Source organism: Amphiura filiformis, chromosome 13 (genome assembly GCF_039555335.1).
Source record: "Amphiura filiformis chromosome 13, Afil_fr2py, whole genome shotgun sequence".
Lineage (NCBI taxonomy): Eukaryota > Metazoa > Echinodermata > Ophiuroidea > Amphilepidida > Amphiuridae > Amphiura > Amphiura filiformis.
Genome location: NC_092640.1, coordinates 28,642,970 through 28,666,341, shown reverse-complemented (window position 1 = coordinate 28,666,341; position 23,372 = coordinate 28,642,970). Strand labels below are relative to the sequence as shown.

The 23,372-nt window shown below is 34.8% G+C and overlaps 1 protein-coding gene across 1 annotated transcript in view; it reads right to left on the bottom strand.

Annotated features, from left to right (window-relative positions):
* Nucleotides 1–10,226, bottom strand: part of LOC140168200 (protein Obscurin-like) — a 241,289-nt gene extending 231,063 nt beyond the window's left edge. Inside the window, exon 1 of the mRNA XM_072191532.1 lies at nucleotides 9,922–10,226. The gene's annotated coding sequence lies outside the window, so the exon portion shown is untranslated. The remainder of the gene's footprint in view (nucleotides 1–9,921) is intronic.
* Nucleotides 10,227–23,372: the final 13,146 nt, after the last annotated feature.

Here is a 23,372-nt window from a genome sequence, read left to right as displayed (position 1 = left end):
CTTATATGGTTTTAATATTATTGCGGCAATCTTGTCATGCAGGCTCAAATTTCGACTCTGGACATGCTGGGTGGATTCAAAGGCTTCAAAATATAGGTCTACATGTGTGTCCCATTGCAAATCGTCAGTTACTCACCATGTTGCGGAACATCTAAAAAGCGATAAACGAAATTAGGTTACCTAGATTCTCGTCAATAGCGCAGAGCAGCATAATTATTTCCTCTCCTTCCTATATTAGGTTTAGGCCTATATACTTGCTCAACTGTTTGAGTATCAACGCACGGGCTTCAACGTGCACAGTTTACCTATAGGCATGGAATCTAAAAATTTGATATAGGCCTACCCCTTTTGGTTTGGAATAAATCAAAGTACATCTGATGTCTACGTTTGGAAATCACAATGTCTCTAGTAATTATTGTTAAACGCTCCAACATGAAAATGTAATATAGTTTTAAAAATCTGTATATTAACACAAGATATTGAATTCAATTTTTATATCATGTATGTAGCCATGTAGCAGTCGATCGCAGATGTCATAGATTCTTTTATTATCACGGTCAGTTTTGTTTTTGAGTGTAGGCCTAATAATTTAAAACTTTACTCTCGGCAGGTGGTTAAAAACTTTTATAAAAAAAACCAATACATTTGGCATAAATAAGCATACAGCAGGCTCTCGTTTGCACATGCATATCCAAAAGCCAGTGTGGTCTGGTTAACCATGCTAACTTTAGAGTCCCGCTAAATAACAGATACATGGCCTACTGCAAAATTTAAAAAAAAACAGCCAAGATTTTGTTTTTGGAATGGATTATGAACAGTAACATTAATTTGGCGACTCAGTGGATTATTAGTTTATATCCACGGCTCAAGTACAACCACGTGAAAGGATTCCCCGCCCATAAATGCGGGCATCCTTACTATCAAACCATGACCATGTTCACGGCCCAATTTACTGGTTGGAACACCCCGGGTAAGTTACGACATAATCCCGGCCCTCGCCTGGGTAAAGTCCCGCCCAATTTCCCGGGTTTTGGCCGACGTCAATTCTTATACCAGTCCCGGCCAACACCCGGCTCCCCGGGACACTTTTTGAATAAAATCCCGGGTCACATGATGTCAAGTCCCGGACCATCCCCGGGTCCCCAGGGGCTGGGCATGCATTTGATATGTGCATAACTCACAAGCACAAAATTGGAATCAATTGAAATGTTGGGAATGAGCTTTTTCGTGGACCTCAACAGAAAAATGTCATAAAAAGAGGATGCTAGGATCACAAAATATTTCTTTAACACCATGATTTGCCATGACACATTTAACATTTTGGGTTCTACCTAAATTAAGTTCTGCCAACATTTATGAAAGAATCTCATTCACCCAAACTATAGTAATTTCACACACCAATTTAGAAGTGATTTTCATGAATTTTAGGTCTTAAAATTCATATTGTTTTGTGTATACCGTGTGGTAATGGATCACTCATCAGTGGTCTGGTTATGGCACTGCCTATGGTTATTAGACAAATTAATCAATTCATAATGATAAAGTCCGTATGATTCACTGATTAATGCATGCCTTTTAATTAGTCTATGAAAATTACCAATGACAGAACAAATACCCAATTGAAATTTGATGGAAATCAAACATTATAGCTTCAACCTATAGTTTAGTACACAAGTAAAAGATATATCAGTATTATTTTCATGGTAACTGCTAGGAGTGAGAAAAACTTAGCAAAGATAAATGCAGCATGAAATTTTCATGGGAAATTTTCGCGGGCTTTTAATTTTTATGCTGGCATGGTCCAACAGGCAGCCGCAAATTCATAAACCCACAAAAATATTAATCACACATAGTACTTAATGTGAATATATTACACACAAATTAAGTCACCAGAATGTGGACCAAATTGACATTGTCTCCATGATGACACATGCCTGGCCTATTTTCACGGTCCAAATTTTAAGTGTGAAATGTAGATAATGTCAGTTTTCAGTCAGTACAAAGTTTGATTTCTGGGAATAATATGTGTCACCAAGTCAAAATTCTATCTCTTTAAATCAATGTGAATATATGTGACCGTAAACCACGACTGAGCCGTAAAGTCGTCCCGGTCAATTTTGTTTTATTTTGTGTTTAGTAAATATATATCATAAGCTTAAAAATGGTATATCATTTGACTAAAAACGATATCCAGAAACAGGGTTATGGTTTGTTGAACTTTGCTCCTTTAACAAAATGGGTATGCCTTTTTCTGTTCTACATGTGTCTCTTTTCCCACATTTCTGGTAATAAATATCAAACAGTCATAATTGGCGGTCATTTCAAAACATCCCCAAGTCAACGAGGTTCAGGAATGTCCTCTCATTGTTAATTGTTGGTAATATGTATTGTACCTAGACAATACATATTGCTTTGTAACCCACCACTTGAACAGGATTAAGCCAAAGCAAACAAAGACTAGAGATATTTAAGAATTCTATAGACATAGAAGCTTATTATCCTCTTCAACAATAGGATTATCGGTTGGTTTAAAAGGTGTTTGACTAGAGCTATCAAAATGGGATACATGTAGCACTAAATTGAGGTGCCTATGAATACGACCTTCATGCACATTTCACACTGTAACTTAGAATACAATTTAGGATATTTACGGCTCATTTGTGGTGCACCGTCACATATTTGGAAACACAAATAAAGTCGCCAGAATGTGGACCAAACTGACATTGTCTCCACAATTCTGCCTAGCAAATTTTTAGGGTCCACATGTTTGAGTGTGAAATACAGATAATGTCAGTTGTCAGTTAGTACAAAGTTTGATTTCTGGGAATAAAATGTGTCACAAAGTCAAATTTCTACCTCTTTTAAATTACTGTATATGTATTTATGCGTTAAAAAATCCACCTTGTTATATCATGGGCTCGACCAGCACAGAATTTATATTTCATGATTTTTTTTAGCAATATGACTTCTCTATGCATATTCACAAAATGTTCTGTCACCTACTTTAGTACTCATAGACCACAGAATAAATCAATTACAGCTTCTAAAGGGCCATACAGACTTTGAATATTTGATGTAGAATATTCAGTCCAACAAGTATTAATTTGTTATTCTTTTTTTTTCAATTAATTCAATTCTTATGAATGTGTGTTGATAAAAAACAATTATATATTATGCTGAATGTCTGGTGGAAATATATGATTAATTTCACTTCATCAAACATTTGTCAGTAAACATTACTGAAAATTGAATGGGAATAGATAACAAAGACATCAAATATTCTACATCCACTTAAAGTCTGTAGCAGGCTTAAAGGAATCCTATGAACCATTCACCTCATTATTGTAGTTTTTCTATCAACCCTAACATCAGAAATATTTTACAGCTCTTTAACCTTTAAGGGCCATAGATACTCCAACATAGAATATCAACATAGAATATCCGTTCAACAAGTGTTTGTTATAAAATCTATTTCAATTCATTTTTATTTTCTAACAGATGTTTGTTGATAGCAAATCTCTTAGGCCAAAAAAACACTATCCCTTAGAAGTGAAAATATGACTGAAAATAGATTGGATTGGAAACTTTCCACCTTAAATTTCTGACAGTAGACTGGAGTTACCATAGTAACCATTAAAAATATGTATCAAATTATTTCTTAGCAGTGGTTATGTGTTAATGAGGCATCAAGTGTGAGTGCCCTGCAGAGCACTGGTACCAAACTTGTCAAAGTCAACTGCATTAGAAATTGCCAAGTTCAAGAGAAACAGTACATTACTGCTTGCATCCTTTACCCACTTGCAAATGTGATTGGATCAAGCAATATGTTACATTTGTCAAGTGAAATCAAAATTCTGCTTTCCATTTCATTATATGCTGCAGCGTATACAGCCCTTTTAACCCCCCCCCCCCCTTATCAAAAATAAAAAGAAGAGAAATTGGAGACAAAAAGAAAAGAAACATGAATGCCTGTGTGCATGTGATTTGATGAAATTAACCTCATATTTGACCATTTCATCAGCTTTAAAAAAAAAGGCAGACTTTGGCACACTTGGCCACTGTGCTCAACTTTTAGGGTGGACTTTTCTATTTCTTTTTGCCTGGTGCTTCTGTTTTAAGATTTCAATGGGCCCAAGACTAATATTTTTGGCAAAAATACCAGCTCATTTGCACAGTAAATCCTTTTGAATATTCACAATGTGAACTTCACATGGCAACTTTCACGTAAATTTATATCAAGTTATCATCACTTTCATGATGTGAATTTTAATTGAAATAATTATGATGCCAATAAGATTGTGAAATTGTCTAAATAGTTCACAGTAGATCAAAAGAGATGCCAAGTCCATGCAGGTGATCCACCAAATATCTATCAGGCGTGTTCAGACGGTGGTCATTAGCCACAAGCCTGCTTTAAATTTGCTACCCTTGAGTTACTTCTCTTGGTATAATGGTCGTATGAACTGTTCGTGGTTAGCTAACCTCGATCTAAAGCTGAATTTAACCCTAGAAAAGTTAGCACTTAACTATAGTCCTAAAACACTAGCCATGAGATAGCCAAGAGCCTGTACGCTATAAAGTGAATGCTACATCACACTTACATGTAGCCATGAGTGGGATTTTGACCTGTTGTGTATGAGGTAATATTACAATACAAGCCCGGTGGGTTCAGTCTTCACTGACAATGTGTACGCATGATGGTTCCAATTAGGGGTACTTTTCAAGAAATGTCTGCGGAATTTTCGAGGACAAAATTGTTCGCGATTGTCCAAATTAGGGGTGTTTTGGAGCAAAATTGTCCTTGACATGAAAAATAGGGTGTATTTCTAGGACTTTCGTCCGCGTTTTGCCGCTATAGTTTTGGTTATTGTCCTCATTTCCCCGTGAAATAGGGGGAAATTCAAAACCGTCCTTGAAATGGTAAAAATAGGGGTATTTCTTTCGGAAAAATGTCCTTGATTCCTCGTGATAAGGGGGTGAAATGAAAATGCGTCCTCCGAAATGATAAAAATAGGGGAGGTATTAGTAGGGAATACAAGACCAGCCGAATGAGGCAGGATTTAGCTTTTGAGTTAGTCACAAGTCTATTACTACTTCTAGTTCTGCGATATATGTTATTAAGACTGTCATCTGGACAGAAACTCTGGAGGTTTTTAGGCTTGATTCTAACTAGTTTTGAGACTAGTGACCATCTGAACAGGCCTTTTGTTGCAGTGACACTGAATAATGCACCTGCTTTTGCAGATGTTCAATAAGATAGATACTCTTGTGAATCAGACTGATACAAGCCAGTTAATCATATCATGCTATTCCAGAAAACCAATACACAACCCCTGAAGAGGCGTTCGATGTGTATGTACATGAATTAAAATTATGTTCAAATTGGTCTATCCATGATTGTTGCTCATTTTGTGGAGCAGTTTAGCACAAAATATTTTATGCAGAAATCTCTGATAGCATGTTTCAGATCGATCATGTAAAATTAGAAAGCAAAGCAATCAAATTAATGCAAAGAAAATAATTTTGAAGTTGAATTTCTACCCATCTCTACAATACATCATGCTTGTCTGATGCCAGACTTGAATCATTTGTCAGCCTAATAGCATGACTAGTAAATATGCCAACTCTTTTCAAACTCATTTTGTTTTTACTAGGAGAGCTTAGGAGCATACTGCGACTTGCGACTCTAATTTGACATTACTCTTAACTTGAGATGAGACACACTGCAAACTGAGGTGAATATAAATGAGTGATGACCTACTTACGATCAGAATCAAAATTAATCACTTTGAAGAGCAAAGCATTGTCATTCCTGAATTCCAGCATATATGCATTATGAGTCCAAGAGTGTAAATATTGTAAACCAACCTATTTGAACAATTGCTATGTTCATAAAAATACAATATGCAAAATTACAAATTTATACACCTTGGCAGAGATTAAATTAATCAGAATTAAGAGTGTTTGTGTTTTAAAAAAATACTGGTTTATGAATAATTTATTTCAATATTTGTATTATTATTATTTATCCACAATCATATGTCCCATCTATGGGTGTAGATATCTTAAATTGAAATTCATAACTTTGTGCTGAATGAAACATAGAGTTTGCGATTTCCAAACGCCGTGATCATATGTGATGCGATCAAGCAAAATAAGTTGTAACTTCGGAAATATTGATTTTGAGATATAGCCAAACAAAGGCAATATTTCCTTTTGTTTCCTCTTGTTTTGGAAGCTCTTCGATTGCTCATATCTTTGGAACTGGTTGTTCAATTGAGTTTTCTGCAGAGTGCAGCTTTGCAAATGCTATTTACTATCCTATAAGGAACTGAAAATTTAATATTTCCGAGTTCCGACTGATTTTGCTTTATCGCATCACATATGGCCGTGCATCTATTCAAAATCACTCTCACATGACAGGAATTTGAATAGATGTATGGGCATTTGATACCTACATTTAAAAATTGCAAGCTTTCTGTTGATTAATAGTCACAACTCAACACTACTTGCCTCCAAACCAAATTTCATTGATCGAATTTTACAAAATTTGCATAAATAAAATACTTTTCATATATAAATAGTGTTACATAAAAAACAATGTAAAAAAGGTTGCCACAAAGCATTGTAACATAATCTGTTTTTAGTCTTGTAAAAAAAGTTTTTGTTAACTGTTAGAATATTTTCAATGATTTTCTCAACTATTTAAGATCTAAAAGATGAAAAATATTTTGAAAATGTCCTAAAACATATTTTGTGTTTACTGGCATGCAGTAACTATGTGTGTCCACCCCTACTTTTTTTAATTTACAGCCAAAGTAATTTGAGCCTGTTAATGTAAATGTTTAGAATGAATGCTTTGTGGGAGACATCACCAATTGTGAACAAAGGCAGGAGACTATCACTATGGATCACAATAGCCTCATCCTAATGGCATAGTTCCATAGCCTCAATTAAACAATCATAGTGCAAAATTTGACCTCAAGTAGCAGAGTATGAGTTTTTGTACCCAAATTTTCAAAGGTCATTCAATGTATGTACAAATGTATTGGGGTTAAAGAACTTTGTCTTGATAGATGAGCATGTTGTGGATCCTAGTGTATTCCCTCAAAATTCCATCACCATTCACTTGTAGACCCGAGAACAATAAGACCTCAAGAATTTGTGCTCAGAAGTTTTGATCAGTCTATCCTCAGAGCTGTAGCCAGGTGGGGTGTATTGCAGAGGATGTAACACACACCTCTCCCATGCCAGTCCAAAAAAGGTCCATTTTGTTCTATAAAACACATTGAAAAGCACCCCTTTTTTGAAAGAAAAAGTCACAAAAGGCTCATGAGGTAGGAGAAATTAGACATTTTTTGAAGGAAAAATTTACAAAATATCCACTTTTTTACTCCCTAGCTGCAACCAAAAAAAAATATACACCCTGGCTACAGGCCTGACTATTCTGAACCAATCAAATGTTGCAAATCTAATTTTAAGGTTATCAACTATTTTAAAATGTTGTGATTTGGTAGTTCACAGCATCTTGCGAATTGTGAGCTTTAGCAAAAATTGCATTGATCATTCCATAGCGAGTTTGTAGAAGAATTCAAATATCACAGATACACTGTATGTCCTGTGGTTCTTGAGTTATGTTATAAAGGAAGGCTGAAAAAACAACACTTGAAAAACGTACATAACTCATTAACAACAATAAATCAAGCAAGTTTTCAAAGTATATGATTTGTAAAATGAACTTTTGCAAAACATCTAAGTGTTATTTTTCAATAATATATTGATTTAGACAATTTTGGCTGCTTCGAACCTTAAAGCCATATTATAACATTTGCTGAGGAGAACGCCCTCAACATTTTTTTAAATTCTGGTTTTTACATGATTGTAATATACTTTAGTCAATAAAGATACTCTGCAAAAATCAAGACTTTAGGTGCTGTAGTTTTGTCAAAATCCGAGATTTTGAATAAAACGATGGAACCGGCGTTTTATTATTACGATGGAAATATTAGTCGAACATGTATGCACAGTACGCATTACATGCGGCGTACGGGATACACATACACACACACCCGAGGATCGTACCATATTACAACAGCGGGAGTAACATGCATGGGCGCTACTAGTAAATTCCAATTTTCTATGCTTTACCTCACTTGTTCGTCTCAAAATTAAAAGGGGTCATATCTGACAGTAAAAGCTAACATTTTATGGAAAATAAATACTAATCTATTTTTACAGAAATGTTATAATATGGCTTTAAGTGATGGCCAACTCTTATTTCCACAATTCTTTTGAAACAACTGCCCATCAATGCATTTTAATCATCACTAGTACTTTTCACTTTAAGCATTTATCTTAAAAGTTGTTCTGAACAATAATATATTTTAAAGGGGCATTATGTGATCCACAGCCTCATCCCCCGCCCCCACTTTTCACAAAAAAATTGAGATCATACCACTGGAAACCTCTGGCTACATAAATGAATAATTTGTTTAGTAAAAATTAGTCAAATTTGTAGTTTGTTCTGGCATACCAGAAAAATATTACAACACAGTTGCCTATTGACAATGATTGAGCATAGTAATACATTAATCATGCGTAACTTGCAGATGCAAAATCGGAATCAACTGATATTTTTGGAACAAGCTTTTTTTGTGGATATATATCTATTGAAAAGTGTCATAAAAAGAGGATGTTAGGATCATGTAATCCTCCTACGACATATTTTTATGTAGAAATAATTGAATAGTTGACACCATGTTATGAGCCCAGTCTTGGGATTCAAGTTGAGTAGGGTGTAGGCCCATGTGTTATCATTTTCCCGATTATTTTGAAGCATTTATGGCTCCAACACCCACCATATCAAATATGTGACCAGCTCCAACAAAACCCGGAACAAGTCGCCAGACATGTTTTTGAGTTATAGGCCTTTAAAGATGACATTCACATAAAAAAAATCAAATTTTGGAATTCTTAATTTCATGGTATTTGACTGTGGGACTAAGTGGACTTTCATAGCCTTAAAAGTACTTATTAAAAAGAGATTTATTTATTCAATAAATAACAGTTGAACTATGATAATACCTATTCAATCCTATGTAAGACAGGAAACTAATGGGCCCATTACTCAGAAAATAGAATAGAAATTTGGCAAAAATAGCAAGGTATCATTAATTACAAAATTATCCATATCTTGAAAACTATTGATGCTATGTATATAATTTTGGTATCATTTTAAAGCTTATTCTCAAGTGCTTACATTTCTTATTCAAATCATGAAATGTCAAAACTGTAACTTGTTCCTGGTTTGTCAGAATGGGTTACATATGTTCTTACATAAACACTTTATATCTGAAATCTGAAGACCTTTACATGCAATTGCATTCACCTTTTCATTTACTATGTAGTAAGGTGAAAATTATTTAATTTTCACCACGGGAGGAGTACTCACATAGCACAGGCATATACGGGGATGTGCCGCTCCAATGGGTAGGTTTTCCACAAAAAATCTTTAGACATGGGTCTATGTTTTGAAGAAAAAATTCTTACACATGGTCTCCTTTTCAAATTGTCTGTCCTATGTGTGAAAAATGTGTTGCTTTTACTATTCTCAAGCTCAAATCCTTATATGGGTCCTTATTTCCTGAAAATCCTTAGATACGAGTCCAAATTTTCGGAAAATCCTTAGATATGAGTCTCTATTTTCGGTAACATTACCCTTGGAAATTGGTAAGGGTTCGGAAGCTCCAGATGCACATCCCTGTCAAAAAATAATCCAAATAACACCCCGGTTTTCACATTACTATACATTCACCTTTAAACACATCCCATGAACCCATACACACATAAGGCCTACATGTATCATAAGTATATCTGTCACATATAATAAACAAAACCTGCATGCACATGAAACATTCTTACCTGAAACTTAAGGATGCCACATTCCCAGCAGACAGACGTATAAATGTGAAGTGAAGATGACAATTATGATTAATGCTCACATGATCAACACGCTCCATCTGCTCCGAAAATTTCACATTCATTCGATGCACAGACAGTCCTCGTATTTATTCCAGGCTAATTTCCAATAAAAAATTCCATCGTTTCCATCCATGAGTACACCAATAATATCCTCCCGATTCAAACAGACTCTGTATCCTGTAAAAAAGGTTCAAAATTTCCAAGATTAGGCTATCATCACCACTTAATCTCAGCTTATCTTCAGAAATAATATTACATCCGGCAATTTGATACTAATTCATCATCAATGTCTAGCAAAAATTTAGTAGTATCCAAGTAGTTGATTCTTTCTCTAACTTCCATATAATTCTGACAAGTTTTAGAATGACATTTCTGTGTGTATAGAGAGTTGGCAGCAGAATTTGTTTTGATGAAAGTATAAACACATCATTCATGATGTGTACATGCTATGCCATACAGCTGTTTAATGTACAATTAGCAACTCTGTAAGACTCTCGGACTGTACCATTTTTATGGATGGGGATCAACAAGTTCAATGTGGGGTAAACTTTGTCCTGGTAAATCAAAATGCATGTACGGTACAAACAGCAGCCTATATATGAATTATTATTTTTGAATAACTCACACAAACTCTTAAAAAATGTAAATAGCAGACACATAGATGGGTATACATTTTGATTAACGGAAAACTAATGAAGCAAAAAATATTGTTTGATTGTCCTCATCCGACCAACACTAATCTGGAAAATCTGTAAAAAACTTTTGTTGTTTAACTGTACAAAAGAATACCTTTCCCAATTTTGGAAATTCCAGTAAGTCCAGAAAGTTTTTTTCTTTCAAAATTTTTGACATACTCCTGAAAAGTTCAGTCATACTTCTAAACTGTTTTTATGAATGAAGAGAGAAATTTCCCAATTTAAACCTATTTGGGATATTTTATTAAGCCAATTAAGCACATATTTTACTATGACCTTTAAAAATTATTTTAAAAAAAATTAAATCCCACTTGATGGATGTACAATCAAACAATTTATATTTTTAGTCTAATTAAAAAAAACCATAAACAATGATTGGATAGTAGTGTACGCCACAAAAACTCAAAATATGTGAAACAATTTACTGTGGGTTGATGTACACCACTAAAACTCAGAATATGTGAAATAATTAATTTCTGAAGGGAGTCTTTCCCCCACAAAATAATTAATCAAAACAGGACAAAAATAAATTTCAGCAGAATCTGTCAGCATGTTCTAAATTTGGCACACTATAAGATGAATGGAATAATTAGGGGTAATTGAAATCCAAGATGTTTTGATTTATGTGTGTGGTTGCTAACCTAGCTGAAATTATTTGATAATTGGAAGATGGTGTAAGCTGCAATAACAAATGACAGATAATTACCACTATTTTGTCTTACATATTTGTGATTTTCATTTGAATCGTAAACATGATCATCAGTTCTTTAATTTTCTGCATGCTAGGCCTACATGATGCTAGCCATATAGGCTTCAATATAAAAAGAGTTGAGTTTTACGATATTGTCTCAAAATATCAAGAGCTATCTCAAGAACCACTGAACCAATACTAGGCTTGTTTGTACTCATTTGAATGCATTTTTCATGCCGATTCCAAATATGGTAATGAAAATTTACAATTCTGAATTTGTTTGATTTTGAAAAAAAAATTGAAACTTGTCGTTTGCAGTCGGCATCTGCATGGAGAGGGTTAACTCTCATTATATTCGCATGATAAGAATGACCTTTGAATGTATTTGGGTACAAAAACTCATCCTCCATAACATGAGGTCAAATTTTGGAGATTTTTGAACTAAGTCACTGGAAATGAGACAATTTTTGCCTCATATTGTTTGTTCAGGTGGGTACCCATGTTACCATTGTGATAAAAATCCCTTTAAAAAGGGGTGTGCCAGCAAAGGATGAATTACAAAGAGTAATATCAGATTACATTTTTATATAAATATATGGTCAAAATAATTATGAGGTGAAAAGATTACAGGGGTTCAAAATATTTGGCGGTATTGTATTCAATCTATGATTGCAGACATACACAGGGGATGAGTGCAACTTGCTTATAGTGCAGGGAGATATATTTAAATATTGTTTAATTAAACCTATTGCTATGATAGTTAATCTTGTTACATCATCACTTCTATGGCGAATAAGGGATTATATGTTGTAAATCAATCATAAGATCAATTACACTTTGATCAGCTAATAATTGGCGGGCCGTCACAGATTAATATCAATATATTTTCTTTCAAGAACTGTCTTATAACAACTCGTTAGAAGTATCACAAATTATTAATTAATGTCCTACTTTATTTAACACACACAATTTTGACCAGACAGGTCAACTACCGGTATATCACTCTATCAGATCTATTTTCCGACGTAGTGGTAAAAGCCAAACATTTCCCGTCAATTACGAGCTGATCAAAGTATAAGGCATTGTATGTCTGGACAGTTTCAATGGCTTTCAAAACAATATTTTTATTTTTTTTGCTTCCAATAAGGCCAAGTAAAAAATAAAACATGTTTCACGTCAGGATTTCAAAAAAAAGGAGGAGGAGGGGGCTTTTTATTTTCTATTTTTTATCGCAAAATTGGTGTAAATACCCATACTTAGAGCTGCTTTAGCGTATATATACAATAATGCCTGGAAAAAGGAGGAGGCCCTTTTTTATTTGTTGTTCTGAGAGTTACACCCCCTCTAATGATCACAAAACCTTCCTAAAATGTTTCTTGTATCTTAACAAGGCTATTGAAAACATCCCAACTTCCTAGACATATTTTTTGAAAAGTTATAACTGAATTTCAAAAAATAAAAATTTATTTGAGAAAACCTCAAAAAAGGAAGCAGGAGGGGACGTGAAACATGTTTTATTTTTTATTTGGCCTAATATAACTTAACACTTGACCTACACATAAAGACATCAAACTTATTTATGCAGTAATTAATACCAGCAATTTGAAGTGTGGAAGCCTATAATGTAAGATTATTAAAAATCTGATTTCCATACTATAGTGCAGAAGTGCAAGTGCATTCAGCATTACATCACTGAATAATAATTATTGGTCCAATAAAATTGTTCTTTAAAATGTTATCCAATTATTTAAAAACATCATGGTCCCATTTATTTATTTATTTAGTATTTAACCTGGGGTGACCAATCAATGTACTGGCTCTGTTCTCCCCTTCTCCTCCATTATCCAGTTAACTTAAGTGTATCATCAGGCCAGTAGAGTATACCGTATGCATTAGCCTTGCATAACATCAAGCTATATCATTTCTATATACACAAATAAAAGTATATCATTTACAAGTCCTAGTCTAGTACACTTCTCTGTATTAATTCTCTCATTAACACTCAGCAAGCATTGACCTCACAACCTCTGTCAGACGCTGTGTGGTACTGGTATTATATTCCACCCTTAATGAATAAGATATACTAATCATATTAATATAAATAAATGGGATTCAAATTTCAATTAAGATGCAGGCATGTACATTTAACTACGGGGGAAAAGGCTATAGTATAAGCTTTAATTATATCTGTCTGGGAGAGATCTACACTTAGGCCAAATTTTTTTTTGTTATGTTGCCCAAAAGTATATGTTGAAGTTGGGTCGGTCATTTTTTTTTTTTTCAGTTTTTAAAAATTCCCACTAAATCTTAAATAATACCAAGTTCTTCCATTGACATTTGTCCATTTTGACTACTGGATACTTGTTAGATAATCAATTTAAGACTAGTCTTTCAATAAAATATTAATTTGAAGTGAAAAACATTGATTTTTTGAACACATCTGTAAAAGTTGTCATTCAAAATTTTGACCCTGATTTTTTCAGGATTTTATAGGGTTGGTCAATGAGGGCAACACAACAGATTTTTTTTTGCCTAATATGCTAAGTTAACCCTGGACTTACTTGTAGACTTCATTCCACATGCCGGTGTAGCCCTTTGATCTCGTCCGAGACAATCGCCTCCACTTCTGTCTTTCTTGGGCCTGATGTTCAGCAAGCATCCTACAGCAGCATCCCCATGTTTTGTTGCGTTGGACTTTCCATCTGGTAGGCAGGTACTTGCCTAGGGATAGTGAAGTCATTCTTGTACATAGTCATATAGGCGTGGAAATGCGGGAGGAGGTGGTTGGGCATAACCATTTCATCTGTTGTTGGGCATCTACTTCTTCTGGAATGCATGGTGTTAGTTTCATTCATCCCCTCATGTCCTTATCTTGTCCATTAGCCTAACACCAAAGATAGATCTAATTAAGGCATCTAATCTCAAACACTTCAAGCTTGTAGTGAATAATGAAGACAATCCTTTCCCAACACATAGTGTGAATTTCAAATGGGGTTACCTGAATGGGTAAATCCATTTGAAATCTGTACCTCTGTCCCGGACCCCTGAGTGGAAGATTATAACATCATGTCTTCCACAAGGGGATGTGTGGATTTCAATAGGAATCACCTAATTTTTTGGAGTTGGCAGCTATTAGATCAGCAGAACAACTTTGCAATGTAGCCCTGCATTTTGAGAAATTTTGCTTCATAAAATTTAGTAGTATCTATGGACTTGCCTGGAATACCAGTGTCTTAATATGTATCAGAATACAATTACAAAACCCCAGAAGAGGCATTCAATCACATGATAACCCATGAGAACTACCTGCCGATTGGCCAAAAAGAATTTATAGTTATCAATTGGACCAATCGGCAACATTGTTAGAATAATTTCACCACACAAAAAAATTGGGGTGAATTATTTGCAAAGCTCCATTCTAATTGGTGATTAAAGTGAATATATCATGTAATTGACCAATCAGAGGCAATGTTAGATCTAAGGTAGTGCTCAGGGGGTTAGGTGGTACGGGCCATTGGTGCAGCAGTCATGGGTCCCTATTTCAGGCTCTCCGGGAGTTCCTGAAGATCCGCATTTGAGATCAAGCTCCAATTCTCGGGTAAAACTCCCAATAATTATAGGGTGTTCTTGTGTTACAATTTACTAACTAGAATTATAACCCCAGGAATTATAACAGATTCCATATTACAATGGAATGTTCGGAAAAGGTAGCATCTGAATTTCCATTGTCCGAAATAGGCAATGGAATGAAGTATTATTGATTGTGTGGGGAGTTATCGAGCTGGTCAATATTAATGATAAAAATACCTGTACAAAAATCCAAGTAGAGAGGGGCACTCAATAGTACCAAAGACCCCCATTTTTGCCCCCCTCCCCAATATTTTTCATGTGTTCCCCCAAAGATCAGCTTTCTTCCCAAGACCCCATATTTTTCTTGTTTACCCCCCAAAAGGCCAATTATTCCAAGACCCCTTTTGTGGAAAAATTCCTACTGTTATAACATCTGCCCCCAGTTGACTTAATTTTTAGAATCTGCCTCCAAAAGAACCCATTGTTTTTAGATCTGCCTGCGAAAGACCCCCATATTTTTAGCATTTTGCCCCTAGACCCCATTTTTATTCACATGCCCTGAAAGACCCTCAAGTTGAAATTTGCAGCTGTACCTGCATGTCACTTCACTACTTCACCATTTAGTGGTTTGTAATTACTACGGAGCCTCCCCCACCACTTTTAGAGTATGCAGAGTTTGGCACTCCTTGTCATCTTATTCTGATGCACTGACAGGGTCTACCCTTGCCAGAGAGACATGTTCATTTGCACTTTTTCTTTATCGCGATATCGCCAGCAACATTTATCGCAATAAACGAGAATGGCAATGAAATGGGTGGCTTTAAAATCCTTATTTAACCAATTTTTTCCTGAAAACGTGTGAAAAAAAGTTCTTTTACGAGCCAATCGTTATGCAAAGTATTGCCCAAGATGTGTATTTGTATCCAGTTCAAAAGCCTCATTGTATTGACACATGCACATAATCTGTGTTTTGAAGACATATATTGCCCCCCCCCCCTTGTCAAAAGTATTTTTTAAAAGTCCTAAAAATCACAACTTGCGAGCATAGCGAGCCAAAAATTTCATGTTTTTTATGCTTTTTTGGTCAAAAAAGATCAGATTTTGGGAAGAAGAGGGAAGGTAATTTTTCTTTCCTATAAAAAAGTCCACTTTTTCAAAATCTGCACCCCAACAAAAAAATCCTGCGTTAAGAGCCTGGTTATATTGATACTAACTTTCGTCATTTAATGTGTGTGTAGTTGTATAATTTATTTGCAATAAATAAGAATCAAAGTGCAATATTTACTTTCATCAAATAAATGAAATACATTTTTGTCTTGCATCAACAATTTCATCCAATCCAGCCTGGTAATATTTCTATGGGATTTTATATTTGTGTTTTACTGCTCACTTGCAGTAGCGTAGCCAGCGGGGGGCAGGTGCAAAAAATGAAAGAAAAAGTGCCCCTCTGACAAAAAAATGAGAGAGAAAATCAGGAGGGCAAAGGAAAAGAAAAAGGGCAAGGAGCCCCTTTGCTAGCCCAATTCAGGGCCAAAATAGTGTAAAATACAAAAATTTTCCGCGCTACGCCCGCACATAGTAACAATAAAGCCCTTTTTAAGCCGGATAATGGGCGAAAATAGTGTAAAATACCATTTTTTTTTTTTTTTTTTTCGCACATCATCCCAATAAGGCCCTTTTTTGGAAGCTCGAAGACATACAGTCTCTATGTATTGTATGATGCAACTGCAATTTTTTTCGTCTGTGCCCCCAAAATTTTATTTTGCCCCCCCTGACCAAGAAAGCTGGCTACGCCCCTGCTCACTTGCGGAAAGTGCAAAAATAAAACCCTCCTGGAAATTTCCCACTAAGACACGGTTTCAGATTTGAAGCAGGTTTGACTGCCAAAAATGGCAAAATATAAAGTTTCAAAAAATATTGTTTAAAATATGTTTTATAGACTGAAATTTTGTGCAGAATTCATTTCTGAAGTCAGAAATGCACAATCTGTCATTGTTTTCCTGATATGAGCATTACAGTAGAGGCATATGCTTTTGACGGAAATAAAAATATGAGATCCATCAGTGACAACATCATCACAACATTTTTGAACTCTATTGGCACACTTATAAAGGCTGTGCAAGGCTCATATCATGTTGTAGTGCAAGTCTGACATCTGATTGGTGCACACACATTGAATATAGGTCACATGATTGTGCAATATTACAGGTACTATTTGTTCCCGATTTTGCTCAAAAATGGGGTGGCGAGTCAATTTGATAAAAAAATTAGAACTCAAAAAATATGCATTTTAGCACAAGTTTGGTACTATATACCTGTAGTACTGTATCATGGGAATAACTGATTAGTTTTTTAAACATGTCGCCCTCATATTTTTTTTTTGGCGATTTTTCGAAATGCTAAATTTTACGTAATTTACAGATGTCACAAATTGATAAAAAAATTAGAAAAGAAAATTGAGAAGGAATGGAAAGATATTAATGTTATACCCAAGTAGGAACTTATACTGTGCATAACTGATTAGTTTTTCAAGCCTATAGCTCTTGTAGTTTTCTTGTAATCCCGATTTTTTATAAATGGCGGGAATTTTTACACACATCAAAATTTTAAGGGGTAGGGGAAACATTTTTACATTTTGAAAGTCTTTTCCTTAGTTAAAATGAACAAAGTTAGGTATCAAATGAAAGCCCATTCCATACTGCATAGACTGGTAGGTCAACCATCACTGTAGCACCTTCCTATCAAGAGTTATGATTTTTCAAATCGATTTTTTTTGCCGAAAAACGGCTTATTTTGGCATGTCAATTGTCACAAGGCATGTCATATTTGAATGATTCTGGCGCAAAATGATTAAGTCAATCACAAAACAAATACCTGAGTCCATCAAATAGTACCCTCAGCTGATATGTTAACATTTTAAAGGGCCATATCTATGTATATTGTAGACTCTATGAGTATACAAAGTTGGCATGTGAAAATTTTTGTCACCCAAAAAATGCGTTTTTAAGGCAAAATCGGCCACAAATCATCATTTTGTAGCAAAACGATGTACGATGCACGCGTTTGACAAAAAAAATCATGTTCTACAAACAATTTTACCCTAGAAAAGACACCTTAGAAATTAAACATAGCTATTTTCACTCTGGGGTGAATTTTTACACACTTTGGCAGTGAAACCTGCTTCAAATCTGAGACCATGTCCTAAACAGTATAGACCCTATCGAATAACCTCAACTGGAACAGTATAACAATTGAAATGGCAGACACGTTGGCTCTACATGTAAGTTCCAAGTGTCAGAGGGACATGTCTTTACTCCCTATTCCAGAGAAAAATACAGCACTAATTTATTTGAATTAAAAAAATATTATCTTGTTTTGCCAAAATGAAATGCAGCTAAATCCTAATCCTTTAGTTAGTTCGAATAGACGATGAAAGTTAAAATTTTAATTTTTAATTTTAATTTCCATTTTTTGAAATAAGGTCATGTGTGATTAGGGTGTTTTTCGTATGCCTTAACAATCAAGCCCAACGACTTGTGCAATTTCAAGTTATGCATTCTAACTTTTGGAAAACACATTTTCTAATATTTTCCATGCCCAATTATCAAAATTAACATAAAATATTAAAATTTTAAACTCACTCTTAGCCTATAATACAAATTGTGAATGCAAGACTTGTGCCAAGTCTTAGAAATTTGTGACTACAATTGTAAACTAGAATTACGCGGTTTGTAATTAAGGTGGCCCCCACACATAGGTGTTTGTAAATACAAATAATATGCAATATGCAAATAAGCCCATTAATATTCATAAATTTGTAAATAACATGACACAAAACTATACAGCATATCAAACCACCATATCTAATCCACATACCAAGTTTGATATAATATTGGATATCGGACAAGCCAACAGCGAGTTCGATATTTGTATGACGAATCTGATATGTTATGGTATCATGCGAAATAAGCCATCCAATATTATCATTATTAGGTTTTCTTAACTCCTAATAACCCTGAAAACATAATAATGAAGTTGATCGGTTATTGTGTTCAAGCTGCAGAGTGGATTAATGAAAATTTAGGCAAAATATGCAAATAAGCTCATTAATATTTATGAATATGCAAATAACATGAAACAAATCTATACAGCATATCAAACCACCATATCTAATCCACATACCAAGTTTGAAGTTCATCGGCCTTTGCAATTAAACTGCAGAGTGGATTAATGAAAATGTACGCAAAATATGCAAATCAGGTCATTTATATTCATCAATACAGTATGCAAATAACATGACACAAAACTATACAGCACATCAGGCTAACAATCCAATCACCAAACCAAATATGAAGTTGATCGGTTATTGCGTTGAAGCTGCAGAGGATTAATGAAAATATAGGCAAAATATGCAAATAAGCCATAATATTCATAAATATGCAAATAACATGACACAAAACTATACAGCACATCAAGGTACCATGACCAATCACCAAACCAAGTTTGATATAATATTGGATGGCTGAGCATGATACCATAACATATCGGATGAGTCATAAAAATATTGGACAAGCCAACGGCGAGTTCGATATTTGTATGACGAATCCGATATGTTATGGTATCATCTAAATAAGCTATCAATATTATCATTATTAGGTTTTCTTAACTCCTAATAACCCTGAAAACATAATAATGAAGTTGATCGGTTATCGCGTTCAAGCTGCAGAGTGGATTAAGGAAAATTTAGGCAAAATATGCAAATAAGCTCATTAATATTCATAAATATGCAAATAACATGACACAAAACTATACAGCACATCAAGGTACCATGACCAATCAACAAACCAAGGTTTGAAGTTGATCGGTTAGTGTGTTCAAGCTGCAGAGTGGATTAATGAAAATTTAGGCAAAATATGCAAATAAGCTCATTAATATGCATAAATATGCAAATAACATGACACAAAACTATACAGCACATCAGGCTACCATATCCTATCACCGTACCAAGTTTGAAGTTGATCGGTTATTGCGTTAAAGCTGCAGAGTAGATTAAAGAATTTGCTTCCGCCCGGACAGCCAAGCAAACAAACAAAGAAACATACAAAGAAACAAAGAAACAACCAGGCAACCATTTGGATGATAACATAAGCCCCACACATGTGTGGGGGCCAAAAAAAAAACATGCCAAATTGCATGTTTTTAGCCATTTTTCCTCAAATTGTCCAAATATTAAAATTTGACTTTTATTGCCAGTAAGAACTAACTAAAGGATTAGGGATTTTTTTTTTAATTCAAAAAAATAGTGCTGTATTTTTCTGGAATAGGGAGTAGTTCAATTCCACAACATTCTACCTATCACTTGTTTTATTGTATTATCATGAAAATTGTGCCATGGAGGCCGCTTGGAGGGCACAAATTTATTTAAATGAGGACATGTGACGTAATATTCGATAGGGTCTATACCATGCGCGTACGCAGGAATTTTTCAAGGGGGGTGTGATGACAAAAAAGCACAAAAATAAAGAAATGGCACGAAGCGAATCATCCCGTCATCAGCTTATGCGCGACGAAAGTGTCTGAGGGGATGTGCCCCCCTCAGAATTAAGAAACTTTTGGAAAATGAATACCTAATTGAAGCGATTTGGTGGACAATTTGGGCACTATTTGTGTGTAAAATTTTAGTTTGAAAAAGCGGAAAATTGGTGAAATAACGGTCCATGAAGCCTTTTGGGAACAAGAGTTTTCCCTGCTGCAGAAGTTGGAAAAAAATTGCAAAATGAAGGTCCGATTGAAGCCATTTAGTGCATAATTTTTACACTATCATTGCTTCAAACAGAAAAAAGGGACCCGAACTCAATTTGCACAAAACCTTTACCTACGTTGCCGGGGTAGGGTGTGACGATGTGGGGAGGTGTTGGTGTTAACATGTAGGGCCCTATATCCATGTCAATTAACAATTAAAACCTTTACGTACGTATACGTTGCCAGGGCAGGGTATAGAGGTGTGATGATGGGGGGGGGTTAACATGTATCGACACATTTACGTGCGTTGCCAGCCAATATCGGGTATAGGGGTGAGAAAAATTTGTGTGGGGGTAGTTAAGGCATCTATAGGCCTATGATAATTGTTATAACATGACCCCTATATGCCTTGCTCATCTCCCTCCTCCTCTTTCCCTCCCCCTTTCTCTCTCTCTCTCTCTCTCTCTGCCTTTTCTCCCCCCCCCCCCATTGTTTTTGACAAACCCAAGGGGGGTGTTTCACACACGTAACACCCCCCCTGCGTACGCCAATGGTCTATACAGTACAGTATTTGAAATGATTGGCTATATTAACAAAATACATACAACTGTCGGAAATGCTTACTTTCTATTACTACACATAATATAGCATCTTTTGTTCTGTTTTTAACAAAAGATAAAACTTGGTTTATACAGGGACAGTGTACGAAGGGACTGGAAATGGTTTATTGATGGCTATTGTTAAATTGTATTATCTTTTATGACCTTCGATTATATGAAGTTGCGCCAAGGGCGCAATGTCTTATTTCTTATTATTTACTCATGTCGCCCTTCAAAATACTGAAAACCATCAAAAGATTCCTATAATTTCTAAAATAATCATGTCAAATTGTGTAAAATACATATTAATTTTCGAACATAATTTCTGTGTAGTGTTGAGAATTATTTACATAGGATTCTGGAGACGAAATGTGATAATTGTAAGGAAATATAGAACGCTAGAACAAACAAATTAAACATACTAGTACGCTTTCTGTTCCTACTGATTTGGATACCGATATAATTCTTAAATTAAAAACAAGTTTAAATAATGTTCTTTGATGATTTATGTTGCCGTTTCCAGAGTCTATCATTATAAAAACATGTACACTTATTTTGCAACGTGCAAGACAAGCCACACCCCATGTTGTAACAGGGATATGGTTGTAACTGTCGGGGGATTCGTACCAGGGTCTATCAATCAACATATTATGTGTGCTTGACAATTTGTAACTCGCATGGTACAATGAGTGGAAGCCGTTTCTAGTCCCTTCATACATGGTCCCTGGTTTATATTACTAATTACAAGTATGAGTATGCAGTACAGTAAACAAATTTATTATAGTAATACTATAATAAGCTAAGTACTACCATATCCCTGACACAAATACTCAGTGGCATAGCTAGAGGGGGGAAAGGAAGGGCATGTGACCTGGGCAACATCTGAAAGGGCAGGGACAGAATCAGCCTATTCAGTGCTACCTAGATTGATTCTGTGCCCCTTTCCAAGCACTAAAAGTCAAAATGTTCACTCACCTTGCACAAATATCATTACAGACACTTGAAAGATTGTTTTAAGAGCATATTTCAATTTGATTATAACCTATAACCAAATTAGTAATATTTGTGCCCATTTTCATGTGCAGTTTATTTCTTCAGAGAGTGCCATTCTGACGTATCCTAGCCCCTGGCATGCAACGCCTAGCTACGCCACTGGAAACACTTCCCAGGAATGCTTCATTAATATCAATAATATGCATTAGGCCTAAAAAATTGTTTGATTGGCATAACCCGACCTACCCTAAAATTAGGCCCTTTCTTTCTTTTTGTTTTTGCAAAAAAATTAAAAAATTAAATAAAAAAAGGAAATAAAAAATTTAATTTAAAAAAAAGAAGAAAAAAAGATCCAAGGCCTGCAATTTATAGCTTTAAAAGTTGCATTGGTAACTTTTTTTTTTTTATCACAGAGAATGTCCTTGAATATACTAAAAAAATAATCCCTACCTACCTACACTAATTTTTTGTTATGTTACGCCAATCAAACAATTTTTTTAGGCCTTAGGCTAAAAAAATTATTGCTATGTCTCAAAGCCCATGGCAGTTTCAAAAACGAATGAGGAATGCGGCTTTTTTTTAAAAGATTTTTATTTCTATTTTTAAAGATTTTTTTAAACTTAATTTTGATTTAAAATGTAATTTTGAGTGTTCAAAAGTACACAGCATAAAATTGTGGTTGATTTACACAATTGAAGAACAAATATCAATACCTAAACAATGAGAGTATCGAATCAAGTAAATTTTCTTCAAAATAGTCAGAATTTCATGATTCTACAGCAAAATACTAGAAAAAAAAGAAAAAAAAAAAGAAAAAAATGAATTTGCTGTTTCAGCTGACATGGACATGCAAAGAAAAATGAATCTGCATGGTGGCTTTGAGACATAACTTCTTCTTTTTTAAGCCTGATCTCAAAATACATGTAGCTGACTTTACCCATTATAACATAGGGGACAAACCAAACTACCTAGTAGTACTACAATATTTTTGTCCTCTTATATTTTTGTCCTCTTAAATTTTTTACATGCCTTCACTACAATTCAAATGGCCCACTTTTTTGAATGTTTTTTTTTTCAGAGTCCACAGCCTGGTGATTTTAT